The 16670-nt window shown below is 41.6% G+C and overlaps 1 long non-coding RNA gene across 1 annotated transcript in view; it reads left to right on the top strand.

The window, feature by feature from the left end:
• LOC142742381 (uncharacterized) overlaps nucleotides 1-16670 on the top strand; it is a 130006-nt gene that overhangs the window by 95072 nt on the left and 18264 nt on the right. The gene's annotated exons all lie outside the window — the stretch shown is intronic.

The following is a 16670-nucleotide window of genomic DNA, read 5'->3' as shown; positions in this document are numbered from 1 at the left end:
TGCATTGGGGAAGTTTTCATCCTCCGGCCCTCAAAAAAGGCATTCCTATTGGGCAATATTTAAGAGCTAAAAGAAACTGCTCGGAAGACGCTACCTTCCAACTGGAATGTGATATCCTATACAATAAATTTCTCGCGCGAGGATACCCAAAAAAAACTCTGCATAGAGCTTATGCTAGAGCTAGGGCAACGTCGAGGGATGAACTACTTCATGGTACAAGGGAGACTAATAGATCGAAGTCCGTTAATACTGAACCATCTTCCCTTATTAGATGCATAGGGAACTTTGACAACTGCTCACATCAGATTAAAGACATTCTTAAAAAGCACTGGTCTATTCTGCAGACAGATGCTGACCTCTGTGACATTATTTCTAGTATTCCCAACATTACCTATAGGAGAGGTAAGAACCTCCGTGAACATCTGATACATAGCCACTACTCCAAACCTTCCACGTCACATACGAGTTGGCTTCCACCCCCAGTACAGGGATCCTTTCCATGTGGCAGGTGTTCTTTCTGTCCTTTAATGCCGACAACCAAAACTTTTGTAAACCCAAGTGACGGCAAGATGTTTACTATTAGACAATTTATAAACTGTCAAAGCAGTGGTATCATTTATGCAGCACGGTGTCCCTGCCCAAAACTATATGTGGGTAAGACTATTCAACAACTCCGTAGAAGAATTTCCAAACATAAAAGTACAATTAACACAAAAGAAGATACACCTTTATCTAAACATATTAGATTCCATCATCAAGGTGACATTAATGCCCTGAAATTTTGGGGTATCGCCCAAGTTAAACTGGGCCCCAGGGGAGGCAACCTTGATAAAAAACTTCTACAAGAAGAGGCCAAATGGATCCATAGGCTTGGATCATTGAGCCCCAATGGACTGAATGAGGGCTTCACTTTTGTTGCCTTCCTATAGTTTTCTATGATCTCAAATGTCAGATAGATTACTTTCTAATCACTCGCTAGATAGCGAATTAGAAATCTTACATTTCTATCTATTAAAATAACAGCGTATCTCTCCACATACCCTTCTAATTTACATACCCTTGTGCACCACTATTTATCTTCCTTTTCCTTTCTTCTTCCGAATAAACCACCCCTTTGGATTTATACAAGCATCTGGACATTATTCTTATACACGTATCTGGAGTGCAAACAATGTATATACATATTGTAATACATACCTGATTCCCATTCGATCTTCTATCCAGGCACCCAGTGACGTGAACTTATCCATATATCCGTTTGATTTGGTTAAGTTAAGTTAATTAATGAGACTTATTAATGTTGCTATTTATCCAGATCTGTATTATAAAAATCATCTTAGTCCCTCCATGTCCCTAGTGCGCATATGCGCTCCACGTTATCTCCTCTGTAGGCTATGCGATCCAAGACATATGCTTACATATCTTATAAATGTCAAATTTGACTAAGTCCGATCGGTCTCTTAATGCGCAAGCGCTGCTAAGAGAACCAAATGAGTATTCCATAGATGTCAAAATTGACTAAGTCCGATCGGTCTCTAAATGCGCATGCGCCGCCAAGAGAATCTGAGGAGTAGCTAATTTTTACTGTGTCCGATTCTGGACACAGTGCCCATGCGCCGCTAAGAGAACCAGAGGAGTAGCAAATATTTACTGTGTCCGATTCTGGACACAGTGCCCATGCGCATTTGGCGCACTCTTGTTGGCTACACCGATATAGCCCTTACATTGACTAACTCTCTTGTCAATCTTAGGATGTGGAGGCTCGTCCTCGTAATCGACACTCCATTGGTTCCGACACAGGTGGACACTGTGAATTATGAAATGGAAGTTTTTAAAGGAAGTAACAACACGTACACGCGCTTACTAGCCCCATTTTGATCCCCTGAGGACGCTGTGTTGACAGCGAAACATGTCGGGGGGGCTAAATTCATTGTTTTAAACAGCCCATTTGTCTAGCAAATCCAGCACACGAATCCAATTTTGAATTAAACTTGAATCCGTCCCAGTACGGCAGCCTGCAGCTATTCAGCTGTCATATCTGTCACTGGACAACTTCTAGCACTCTGTGCTCTGTCTGGCAATATATGCAGACGGAGTGTAAACTGAGCGTGTGTGGCAGCAATATCGGCTATAACTTTTAAATTGTTCGTATACAGTGTTTATGTCCACCTGGACATTCTTAGTGGTAAAATCATTAAAAGTTATTTTTTAATAATATCAGTCAGCAGTTGGGAAATTGGCTTTCAGTGTACCTCGGTACACCTAGCTCCTTTTTGTATCCATTACGTGCCTGCCAACTGCTGGGGTCTTCCCAGTATTTATGCTTCTATTAGGTTAATCACCTACTTTCTGACCCCTTGTCTGTATTCTATTGAGAGATCCTGCTGTTAATATCTATATCAATTCCCCACTCTGGGTGATGGCAAATTTCTTATCTAGAAAACTTAATCCAGATGATTTGGCGTCTGAAGCACTATTTGTTTTCTCTACGGAAAGCATACCACTGCATCAATTTGATGTGCAGACGGCATTTAAAGACCTCCAAAAAACGTACAAGCAATATGTAAGATCATGTTGGGAAATCACGAGCTTGGAAACCTACATCCAACAACAAATAATATACAGAGGTCTACGCATCAATCTAATCCCTAATCTATATCGCAGTGATACAAACTTCATTAAGGGATGGGAGCAAATACTAACTGAAAGCTCCCTACGTTTAATGCAATACCTTTTGGACTTTGAGAAAAAAGATCTTCTCAAAGTAGGCTCACAGTTAGAAAAAGAAATTCATGATATTCAGAGTTTCAGTTCAACTCCAGAATATAGTGAATGTGAAATAAAGTTACAAAAAAATATTGAGTACCTACAGAGAGAAATAAAGGAGAGAAAGCATAGAAAATATATCAGAGACCGCAGAGACTTTGACACAGGCCAAATATATACATATCGCAGTCGTGCCCCTCCTGCTCCATATCAAAATCGTGATAACAGATCTATAGACATCTCTGAGTCGGATGTGTCTGGTAACGAGGAATCAAGGATACCTCCTGACGATAATAGACTGGGAGCGAAACGGAAATTAAAAAATAGAAAATATAATCCATCGAAAAGGACATCTATTGGTCCTAAGGGAACTTCTACATTATGGCCAGCATACAACGGGCAACGGACTGCTTCCTCGTTTTCCTCCTCTGCACAGGCTACCTCCACAATATCATCAGCATCTCACATACCCCCAATAGGGACACCCAATACTCCATTTCCCGTAGGGAAACATATAGACGGCCCTTTGAGGAATACTGTGAATGCTGGAAATATGGGTCTTCAAATCTCAGTACCAACCAATACTTTTCCTGTGATTCCTTTTTTAGGAACGCACAAGACACCGTGGAGCCAGACCAAATAATACATAGCGGCACATGCCGCCCAGATGGTATGCAAGTAATAAATCTATCAGAATTTCAACTGAATCCGCAGCAAAATCTGTTGTTACACAAAGGTCTATCGTACACTCCCACTCCAAATTTTGACGAATTTATGTGGACAAAAGACATTAATTTGTTTGCAAGAAAACTTGCCTTACATACATTTTTTAAGTACAAATTTGATGACACTTCATCTTTAAATCACACTGAACTTACCACTCTACGTGCACTAGAAGATTTGTCGAAGGAAAATGAATACACTGTCGATAGGGCCACGGGCCCCTTTTCTACACTACGACCCAAGTCACGACTAACACCTCCCATCTCACAATATCCACATATTGATATATTCGTCAAAATGGTCAGTGCAGACTTAAAGAAACTTCAACTGAGCAAACCAAAAATTTGTAGCAATCTCAGTAAATCAGAGAAAATAGCATTGGAAGAACTTAGCAAAAATGAGGAAGTTATATTCAAACCTTCTGACAAAGGGGGCAATATTGTCATCCTTAATCGATTAGACTATGTCGCCATGGTCCACAGACTTCTCAATGATGTATCCACATACAAAATACTGGACGGTAATCCGACTGAACGATACTTATCTGAATTACATATCCTTCTAAATGATGCAAGAGAAAGTAGCTTGATTTCACTGGAGGAATTTAAATCCATGTATAACTCCACCCCTACTTTGGCAACTTTTTATGCCTTGCCAAAAATACATAAAAACGCGACACCATTGCCTGGTAGACCAATTGTCTCCGGTAATGATAATTTAACGCAGGGCATTAGTACATATGTCGACGAAATTCTATCTCCTTTTGTTACAGCCCTACCTTCATACTTACGAGATACCAAAGACACCCTCACCAGGATACAGGGTATTAATGTCTCTTCCACGACACTAATAGCCAGCATTGATGTCGAGTCATTGTACACGAACATCAATCATGATCTGGGCCTCAATGCTGTTCGACACTTTTTGAGCACTAAGGGGACTCAGTTTCAGGCACATAATAATTTCACACTATCTTTATTACAATTCCTACTTACACATAATTATTTTCTTTTCGACAACAAATTTTATCACCAACTTAAAGGTACAGCCATGGGCACTGTTTGTGCACCCACATACGCAAATTTATTTTTAGGGTGGTGGGAGGACACTTTAATTTTTAACGATGATTTACTTTTTTTCACTTGTCACATACTCTTTTGGGGAAGATATATAGATGACATACTTGTTTTTTGGGAGGGGGATCCCCACCTTTTCTCTGACTTTATGGACATCATTAATAACAACCAAATCGGGATGAAATTCACTTATACTATACACACAAAAGAAATTAATTTTTTGGACCTAAAAATTACCCTGGATCCTGGTGGGGCTGTCCAAACCCAAATTTTTAGAAAAGAGACTGCAACCAACAGTTTCTTGCATTGGGGAAGTTTTCATCCTCCGGCCCTCAAAAAAGGCATTCCTATTGGGCAATATTTAAGAGCTAAAAGAAACTGCTCGGAAGACGCTACCTTCCAACTGGAATGTGATATCCTATACAATAAATTTCTCGCGCGAGGATACCCAAAAAAAACTCTGCATAGAGCTTATGCTAGAGCTAGGGCAACGTCGAGGGATGAACTACTTCATGGTACAAGGGAGACTAATAGATCGAAGTCCGTTAATACTGAACCATCTTCCCTTATTAGATGCATAGGGAACTTTGACAACTGCTCACATCAGATTAAAGACATTCTTAAAAAGCACTGGTCTATTCTGCAGACAGATGCTGACCTCTGTGACATTATTTCTAGTATTCCCAACATTACCTATAGGAGAGGTAAGAACCTCCGTGAACATCTGATACATAGCCACTACTCCAAACCTTCCACGTCACATACGAGTTGGCTTCCACCCCCAGTACAGGGATCCTTTCCATGTGGCAGGTGTTCTTTCTGTCCTTTAATGCCGACAACCAAAACTTTTGTAAACCCAAGTGACGGCAAGATGTTTACTATTAGACAATTTATAAACTGTCAAAGCAGTGGTATCATTTATGCAGCACGGTGTCCCTGCCCAAAACTATATGTGGGTAAGACTATTCAACAACTCCGTAGAAGAATTTCCAAACATAAAAGTACAATTAACACAAAAGAAGATACACCTTTATCTAAACATATTAGATTCCATCATCAAGGTGACATTAATGCCCTGAAATTTTGGGGTATCGCCCAAGTTAAACTGGGCCCCAGGGGAGGCAACCTTGATAAAAAACTTCTACAAGAAGAGGCCAAATGGATCCATAGGCTTGGATCATTGAGCCCCAATGGACTGAATGAGGGCTTCACTTTTGTTGCCTTCCTATAGTTTTCTATGATCTCAAATGTCAGATAGATTACTTTCTAATCACTCGCTAGATAGCGAATTAGAAATCTTACATTTCTATCTATTAAAATAACAGCGTATCTCTCCACATACCCTTCTAATTTACATACCCTTGTGCACCACTATTTATCTTCCTTTTCCTTTCTTCTTCCGAATAAACCACCCCTTTGGATTTATACAAGCATCTGGACATTATTCTTATACACGTATCTGGAGTGCAAACAATGTATATACATATTGTAATACATACCTGATTCCCATTCGATCTTCTATCCAGGCACCCAGTGACGTGAACTTATCCATATATCCGTTTGATTTGGTTAAGTTAAGTTAATTAATGAGACTTATTAATGTTGCTATTTATCCAGATCTGTATTATAAAAATCATCTTAGTCCCTCCATGTCCCTAGTGCGCATATGCGCTCCACGTTATCTCCTCTGTAGGCTATGCGATCCAAGACATATGCTTACATATCTTATAAATGTCAAATTTGACTAAGTCCGATCGGTCTCTTAATGCGCAAGCGCTGCTAAGAGAACCAAATGAGTATTCCATAGATGTCAAAATTGACTAAGTCCGATCGGTCTCTAAATGCGCATGCGCCGCCAAGAGAATCTGAGGAGTAGCTAATTTTTACTGTGTCCGATTCTGGACACAGTGCCCATGCGCCGCTAAGAGAACCAGAGGAGTAGCAAATATTTACTGTGTCCGATTCTGGACACAGTGCCCATGCGCATTTGGCGCACTCTTGTTGGCTACACCGATATAGCCCTTACATTGACTAACTCTCTTGTCAATCTTAGGATGTGGAGGCTCGTCCTCGTAATCGACACTCCATTGGTTCCGACACAGGTGGACACTGTGAATTATGAAATGGAAGTTTTTAAAGGAAGTAACAACACGTACACGCGCTTACTAGCCCCATTTTGATCCCCTGAGGACGCTGTGTTGACAGCGAAACATGTCGGGGGGGCTAAATTCATTGTTTTAAACAGCCCATTTGTCTAGCAAATCCAGCACACGAATCCAATTTTGAATTAAACTTGAATCCGTCCCAGTACGGCAGCCTGCAGCTATTCAGCTGTCATATCTGTCACTGGACAACTTCTAGCACTCTGTGCTCTGTCTGGCAATATATGCAGACGGAGTGCAAACTGAGCGTGTGTGGCAGCAATATCGGCTATAACTTTTAAATTGTTCGTATACAGTGTTTATGTCCACCTGGACATTCTTAGTGGTAAAATCATTAAAAGTTATTTTTTAATAATATCAGTCAGCAGTTGGGAAATTGGCTTTCAGTGTACCTCGGTACACCTAGCTCCTTTTTGTATCCATTACGTGCCTGCCAACTGCTGGGGTCTTCCCAGTATTTATGCTTCTATTAGGTTAATCACCTACTTTCTGACCCCTTGTCTGTATTCTATTGAGAGATCCTGCTGTTAATATCTATATCAATTCCCCACTCTGGGTGATGGCAAATTTCTTATCTAGAAAACTTAATCCAGATGATTTGGCGTCTGAAGCACTATTTGTTTTCTCTACGGAAAGCATACCACTGCATCAATTTGATGTGCAGACGGCATTTAAAGACCTCCAAAAAACGTACAAGCAATATGTAAGATCATGTTGGGAAATCACGAGCTTGGAAACCTACATCCAACAACAAATAATATACAGAGGTCTACGCATCAATCTAATCCCTAATCTATATCGCAGTGATACAAACTTCATTAAGGGATGGGAGCAAATACTAACTGAAAGCTCCCTACGTTTAATGCAATACCTTTTGGACTTTGAGAAAAAAGATCTTCTCAAAGTAGGCTCACAGTTAGAAAAAGAAATTCATGATATTCAGAGTTTCAGTTCAACTCCAGAATATAGTGAATGTGAAATAAAGTTACAAAAAAATATTGAGTACCTACAGAGAGAAATAAAGGAGAGAAAGCATAGAAAATATATCAGAGACCGCAGAGACTTTGACACAGGCCAAATATATACATATCGCAGTCGTGCCCCTCCTGCTCCATATCAAAATCGTGATAACAGATCTATAGACATCTCTGAGTCGGATGTGTCTGGTAACGAGGAATCAAGGATACCTCCTGACGATAATAGACTGGGAGCGAAACGGAAATTAAAAAATAGAAAATATAATCCATCGAAAAGGACATCTATTGGTCCTAAGGGAACTTCTACATTATGGCCAGCATACAACGGGCAACGGACTGCTTCCTCGTTTTCCTCCTCTGCACAGGCTACCTCCACAATATCATCAGCATCTCACATACCCCCAATAGGGACACCCAATACTCCATTTCCCGTAGGGAAACATATAGACGGCCCTTTGAGGAATACTGTGAATGCTGGAAATATGGGTCTTCAAATCTCAGTACCAACCAATACTTTTCCTGTGATTCCTTTTTTAGGAACGCACAAGACACCGTGGAGCCAGACCAAATAATACATAGCGGCACATGCCGCCCAGATGGTATGCAAGTAATAAATCTATCAGAATTTCAACTGAATCCGCAGCAAAATCTGTTGTTACACAAAGGTCTATCGTACACTCCCACTCCAAATTTTGACGAATTTATGTGGACAAAAGACATTAATTTGTTTGCAAGAAAACTTGCCTTACATACATTTTTTAAGTACAAATTTGATGACACTTCATCTTTAAATCACACTGAACTTACCACTCTACGTGCACTAGAAGATTTGTCGAAGGAAAATGAATACACTGTCGATAGGGCCACGGGCCCCTTTTCTACACTACGACCCAAGTCACGACTAACACCTCCCATCTCACAATATCCACATATTGATATATTCGTCAAAATGGTCAGTGCAGACTTAAAGAAACTTCAACTGAGCAAACCAAAAATTTGTAGCAATCTCAGTAAATCAGAGAAAATAGCATTGGAAGAACTTAGCAAAAATGAGGAAGTTATATTCAAACCTTCTGACAAAGGGGGCAATATTGTCATCCTTAATCGATTAGACTATGTCGCCATGGTCCACAGACTTCTCAATGATGTATCCACATACAAAATACTGGACGGTAATCCGACTGAACGATACTTATCTGAATTACATATCCTTCTAAATGATGCAAGAGAAAGTAGCTTGATTTCACTGGAGGAATTTAAATCCATGTATAACTCCACCCCTACTTTGGCAACTTTTTATGCCTTGCCAAAAATACATAAAAACGCGACACCATTGCCTGGTAGACCAATTGTCTCCGGTAATGATAATTTAACGCAGGGCATTAGTACATATGTCGACGAAATTCTATCTCCTTTTGTTACAGCCCTACCTTCATACTTACGAGATACCAAAGACACCCTCACCAGGATACAGGGTATTAATGTCTCTTCCACGACACTAATAGCCAGCATTGATGTCGAGTCATTGTACACGAACATCAATCATGATCTGGGCCTCAATGCTGTTCGACACTTTTTGAGCACTAAGGGGACTCAGTTTCAGGCACATAATAATTTCACACTATCTTTATTACAATTCCTACTTACACATAATTATTTTCTTTTCGACAACAAATTTTATCACCAACTTAAAGGTACAGCCATGGGCACTGTTTGTGCACCCACATACGCAAATTTATTTTTAGGGTGGTGGGAGGACACTTTAATTTTTAACGATGATTTACTTTTTTTCACTTGTCACATACTCTTTTGGGGAAGATATATAGATGACATACTTGTTTTTTGGGAGGGGGATCCCCACCTTTTCTCTGACTTTATGGACATCATTAATAACAACCAAATCGGGATGAAATTCACTTATACTATACACACAAAAGAAATTAATTTTTTGGACCTAAAAATTACCCTGGATCCTGGTGGGGCTGTCCAAACCCAAATTTTTAGAAAAGAGACTGCAACCAACAGTTTCTTGCATTGGGGAAGTTTTCATCCTCCGGCCCTCAAAAAAGGCATTCCTATTGGGCAATATTTAAGAGCTAAAAGAAACTGCTCGGAAGACGCTACCTTCCAACTGGAATGTGATATCCTATACAATAAATTTCTCGCGCGAGGATACCCAAAAAAAACTCTGCATAGAGCTTATGCTAGAGCTAGGGCAACGTCGAGGGATGAACTACTTCATGGTACAAGGGAGACTAATAGATCGAAGTCCGTTAATACTGAACCATCTTCCCTTATTAGATGCATAGGGAACTTTGACAACTGCTCACATCAGATTAAAGACATTCTTAAAAAGCACTGGTCTATTCTGCAGACAGATGCTGACCTCTGTGACATTATTTCTAGTATTCCCAACATTACCTATAGGAGAGGTAAGAACCTCCGTGAACATCTGATACATAGCCACTACTCCAAACCTTCCACGTCACATACGAGTTGGCTTCCACCCCCAGTACAGGGATCCTTTCCATGTGGCAGGTGTTCTTTCTGTCCTTTAATGCCGACAACCAAAACTTTTGTAAACCCAAGTGACGGCAAGATGTTTACTATTAGACAATTTATAAACTGTCAAAGCAGTGGTATCATTTATGCAGCACGGTGTCCCTGCCCAAAACTATATGTGGGTAAGACTATTCAACAACTCCGTAGAAGAATTTCCAAACATAAAAGTACAATTAACACAAAAGAAGATACACCTTTATCTAAACATATTAGATTCCATCATCAAGGTGACATTAATGCCCTGAAATTTTGGGGTATCGCCCAAGTTAAACTGGGCCCCAGGGGAGGCAACCTTGATAAAAAACTTCTACAAGAAGAGGCCAAATGGATCCATAGGCTTGGATCATTGAGCCCCAATGGACTGAATGAGGGCTTCACTTTTGTTGCCTTCCTATAGTTTTCTATGATCTCAAATGTCAGATAGATTACTTTCTAATCACTCGCTAGATAGCGAATTAGAAATCTTACATTTCTATCTATTAAAATAACAGCGTATCTCTCCACATACCCTTCTAATTTACATACCCTTGTGCACCACTATTTATCTTCCTTTTCCTTTCTTCTTCCGAATAAACCACCCCTTTGGATTTATACAAGCATCTGGACATTATTCTTATACACGTATCTGGAGTGCAAACAATGTATATACATATTGTAATACATACCTGATTCCCATTCGATCTTCTATCCAGGCACCCAGTGACGTGAACTTATCCATATATCCGTTTGATTTGGTTAAGTTAAGTTAATTAATGAGACTTATTAATGTTGCTATTTATCCAGATCTGTATTATAAAAATCATCTTAGTCCCTCCATGTCCCTAGTGCGCATATGCGCTCCACGTTATCTCCTCTGTAGGCTATGCGATCCAAGACATATGCTTACATATCTTATAAATGTCAAATTTGACTAAGTCCGATCGGTCTCTTAATGCGCAAGCGCTGCTAAGAGAACCAAATGAGTATTCCATAGATGTCAAAATTGACTAAGTCCGATCGGTCTCTAAATGCGCATGCGCCGCCAAGAGAATCTGAGGAGTAGCTAATTTTTACTGTGTCCGATTCTGGACACAGTGCCCATGCGCCGCTAAGAGAACCAGAGGAGTAGCAAATATTTACTGTGTCCGATTCTGGACACAGTGCCCATGCGCATTTGGCGCACTCTTGTTGGCTACACCGATATAGCCCTTACATTGACTAACTCTCTTGTCAATCTTAGGATGTGGAGGCTCGTCCTCGTAATCGACACTCCATTGGTTCCGACACAGGTGGACACTGTGAATTATGAAATGGAAGTTTTTAAAGGAAGTAACAACACGTACACGCGCTTACTAGCCCCATTTTGATCCCCTGAGGACGCTGTGTTGACAGCGAAACATGTCGGGGGGGCTAAATTCATTGTTTTAAACAGCCCATTTGTCTAGCAAATCCAGCACACGAATCCAATTTTGAATTAAACTTGAATCCGTCCCAGTACGGCAGCCTGCAGCTATTCAGCTGTCATATCTGTCACTGGACAACTTCTAGCACTCTGTGCTCTGTCTGGCAATATATGCAGACGGAGTGTAAACTGAGCGTGTGTGGCAGCAATATCGGCTATAACTTTTAAATTGTTCGTATACAGTGTTTATGTCCACCTGGACATTCTTAGTGGTAAAATCATTAAAAGTTATTTTTTAATAATATCAGTCAGCAGTTGGGAAATTGGCTTTCAGTGTACCTCGGTACACCTAGCTCCTTTTTGTAATGGTCAACTACTGGCCTAACTTTATAGAGTCTATCATAATTGGGGTCGTTTGGGGGTGGGCACTCATCATTATTGTTGTAGTGAATGAATTTTAATAAAATTTATAAACGGATCCTGGGCATGGCAAGAAAATAAAGAGGGGAATGATAAAGGCTGTCTCTGTTCCCATAGGAACGTATCATGGGTTTTTTGGTAATGCCCATACACAATAGAAGTCCCCAGAACTTGTGGATTTCAGTGGGGTTTGTGGGGGTCCATTTTTGGGGCCTGGCATAAAAACTATTTGGATTGCGGGAAATAAATTGCTCCGCATATATGTTTGTTTGTGCCACAATCAAATTTACAAGGTCATCAGTGAAGAAAAGTTGGAAATAGTTCATTTCACTGAAACCTGCGGTATCTACATTGATGCCTGGAGTCGCAGTGAATTCAGGCACCTGGGGGACAAAATTATCTGCGGGGATCCATGTGGAGTCAGCTGTACTGGGCTGCGATTGTGCACTACTGACTCCTACCCTTGGACGCCTACGTGGCGGTTCATCAGTAGATGAGTCACTAGATGAAGAGCACACTAAAAATGTCATCTCATCCCCACTACCAGAATCAGATTCCTCAAAGAGCATGGCACATGCCTCTTTGGCAGTATGCAGACGCTTAGTCATTTTTTTTTTCTTCTGTAAACTTAGTAACAAGTTTGGTACAATGAAGGGGTGAATTTATTTTACACCCCAGTTTTCACACACGTCACTGGGCAGTGATTTGCAGGTATCATGGGTTAATTACAGGTGGGCAGTGATTTGCAGGGATCACAGGTGATACTGGTGGCAGAGTGCTGATGAGACTGATTGGTGCCAATCAGGCACAGGAGGGTGGCGAATCAATGACGGGATTAATGATTTTATTTTATACGCTGGGCAGTAACAGACGTCTTGGTGCACAGGAGCCTGAATGCGGCACAGGGGGGCTGGATGCGACACACGAGGCTGGATGCGGCACACGAGGCTGGATGCGGTACACAAGGCTACCAGTCTTATGCTAGGGCACTGTGGTACAGATGGCTGGTGATGGACACCTATATAGGGCACAGGACACCTATATAGGTCACAGGACACCTATATAAGGCAAGAACACCTGTATAGAGCACAGGACACCTGTATAGAGCACAGGACAGGTATACGACACAGTAGATTGGCTGTTGGGTGATCGAGGGGTTAATTTATAAGGTTAATTATTAATTTATACTTTAACTAGCTATAGCTCCTTCTCTGATCGCTTCCCTGACAGAAGTGAAGCGATCAGAGAAGGAGACTACACTAAACTCCCCCCTCCAACTGTCATAATAAACTGTGATTGGTCCATGAGCACTGATGGACCAGTCACAGTGATCGCCGGCCGAGGACAGCTGTGATTGGTCCTCAGCTGGCATCCTCTGTTACTAGGCTGTCTTAGACAGCTGTATTTCCTGAAGTTGAATTAATTCTAGCTGTCACACTAAGTCATACTAAGCTCAGATTGGTCCATCTGCACTGATTGACCAATCACCGCGAACGCCGGCCGAGGACAACTGTGATTGGTCCTTGGCCGGCATCCACAGTTGCTAAGCTGTCTCTGACAGCTGTCTTTTTTAAACTTCCGCCGCACCAGGATGTGCGGCGGAAGTTTAAATCGTTCGAAACTTAATACTAAGCTGTGATTGGTCCATCTGCACTGATGGACCAATCACAGCCATCGCCGGCTGAGGACAGCTGTGATTGGTTCTCGGCCGGCATCCTCAGTTGCTAGGCTGTCTCGGACAGCCGTCTGTTTTAAACTCCCGCCGCACATCCCAGTGCGGCTGCAGTTTAAAGCGTTCACGTAACTGTACGTGGAAATGCGGGAACAGACCGCATCCCATCACGTACAGTTACGTGAAACTGCGGGAAGGGGTTAATGACTGGGCCTGTAAAGGCCTTAATGACCAGCTAAATTTTTCAGTTTTTGCCTCTCTGCCTTTCAGCAGCCACAACTTTTTTTTTTTTTTTTTTTTCATTGATGTGGCTGTATGAGGCCTTGTTTTGCTAAATGCTAAATAACCTTTTAAATTAAATCTTCAGGTTATTATGGTCATGCAGATACCTAATATGTGTGTTTTTTGTTCTTATGTAATGTAGGGGTAACAAAATATATTTTATGCAAAATAATGACTTTTTTTTTTGGACTTTTTTTTATTTATTTATTTTTTGGTTACATTTTTTTTAATCCCATAAATAGCAGGCTAACTGAAAGGATTGTCCTGGGGTCATTTTTAGGTCCCCAGTGCTGACTGCAGAGGGATTCCCAGGTCTTTGATCGCATCACTGACGCCATCTTTAGTCGATTTAGTTATCCCACGGATAATCTGTGGGCTATACCACTTTTATTTATTTTTTAGACAAATACAACTGCACTGGTATAAAAAATGTAGGTGCGCAGAATTTTTAATACTTGTATATTAGAAAACTGGATGATTTCCTACGCTATAGATTAATTAATAAAAAAAATAAACCATTGACAACCCCTTTAAGCACTGAACCAACACATTAGGCTACGTTCACACTACCGTTGTCACCCGTTTAGGTCTCTTTCGTCAGAGGAAGAGATGACCGGAAATCCAAACGGAAAGCGTCGCTTCCGTATGAATTACCAACGGTAATTCTTTTGTTTTAGTTGGATTCCATTTGCCTACGTTCGCTAGGTTTCCGTTTTCTTTCACAGATGCAAAAGTGCTGCAGACTGCACTTTTGCTTCAGTGAGAAAAATGGAAACCTAGTGGAACGGAGGCAAATGGAATCCAACTGAAACAAAAAAATTACCATTGAAATCAATGGTAATTCACACAGAAGCGACGCTTTCCGTTTGGATTTCCGTCATCTCTTCATCTGACGGAAGAGACCTAAACGGATGACAACGGTAGTGTGAACGTAGCCTTAGCAGAAATTAACTAAATATGAAGTCAGAATAATTAAAAAACATTAGTTCAGACTGTGAACTGCTTGTAACAGATATTTATAGAGGGGTGTATACAGCAAAGTTTTCTAAATTCTATATAAATGCTTGTTGTTATGAAAAATTATTCCTTTCTTTAAGTGTGTAACTCTATGCCAGAGTTTTCAATATAACATGACCTGCTGCAACTTGTGTTTTTGCTATTCCCACAAGTATGAGGTATGGTTTTCCTATCTTCTTTCAGATTCCTAAGCATGGAGTCATAGTCATAATTAATCAAGTGGAACTCCAAAATGATCTGTATGCTTGGGTGTATTGATTGATTGCAGAGGCTTCACTATGGGGAGATACGACATGTTCTAGATCCACATTGCGGTGGTCATGTCACATAAGACATTGTTCAAACTGGGAATTTTTGTGGCGTTCTGTCAGATGTACAATTTTATCGAATGAAAGCGTATACATTATCATTTAGGGGGGATTCACACGAGCGTGTATTCGGTCCGTGCGGGCCGCGTGGTTTTCACGCGGCACGCATGGACCAATACAAGTCTATGGGGCAGTACAGACAGTCCGTGCTTTTTGCGCAGCGTTTATCTGCTGCGCAAAAAGCGCGACAGGTTCAATAACTCTGCGTATTTCGCGCATCACGCACCCATTGAAGTCAATGGGTGCGTGAAAATCACGCGCACCACACGGAAGCACTTCCGTGGGACGAGCGTCATTCGCGCAACAGCAGTGAAAAGGATGAATGCATCCAAACGGAGTGTCTTTGCGAGGAGCGAACCCCGACAACCGAGGCAAACTTCACCGGGTTCGGCCAAACTCGTTTTGGCCGAACCCGGCAAAAAAATTTCCGGTCCGCGACGTCGGGAGAGATTCACTGTGCATGGTGCTGAAGAGTTAAACTGTTTCAGCACCATGGACAGTGACTTGCGATCCCAAAATACATGAACCTGTAAAAAAAAACGAAGTTCTAACTTACCGATTACTCCTGTCTCCTTCCTGCAGTCCGACCTCCCGGGATGACACTTCAGTTCAAGTGACAGCTCCAGCCAATCACAGGCCAAGCACAGGCTGCAGCCAATCACAGGCTGCAGCGGTCACTTGGACTGCCGCGTCATCCAGGGAGGTGGGGCCCGATGTCAAGAGAGGCGCGTCACCAAGGACGCGTCACCAAGGCAACGGCCGGGAAGTTCTCGGTAAGTAGGAACTTTATCTTTTTTTTTTACAGGTTTTTCGCTGTTGTGTTCGGCATTCACTGTCGAGGGTGCTGAAAGATTTAGCTCTTTCAGCACCTTGGACAGTGACGGGCGTCGACAAGCCTCATCTCTATGATGCCGGCTGCGCGAAAATCACGCAGCCGCGCATCAGACACGCATGACACACGCAGCTGTCAAATGGTTTTTGCGCTCGCAAAACGCCGCGTTGTTTGCGCGCGCAAAAACGCAACGCTCGTGTGAATCTGCCCTTATAGATTGTTTTTGTGACCACTGTGGTTTAACCCCTTAATGACCAGGTCCCTAGTCCACAGTGACGTCTTTTGGCATTGCTGTAGAAAAGGCTGATGAGCGCTCCTGGGAGCCAATAATTTTCTAAGCAGGAGCTGTAACTAAGGCTATGTTCACACGCAAACTCAAAAACGTCTGAAAATACGGAGCTGTTTTCAAGGGAAAACAGCTCCTGATTTTCA

The sequence above is a fragment of the Rhinoderma darwinii genome, chromosome 1 (genome assembly GCF_050947455.1).
Source record: "Rhinoderma darwinii isolate aRhiDar2 chromosome 1, aRhiDar2.hap1, whole genome shotgun sequence".
NCBI classification, from domain to species: Eukaryota; Metazoa; Chordata; class Amphibia; order Anura; family Rhinodermatidae; genus Rhinoderma; species Rhinoderma darwinii.
The sequence above is the reverse complement of the archived record's forward strand: the minus strand, read 5'-3'. Positions and strand labels throughout refer to the sequence as shown.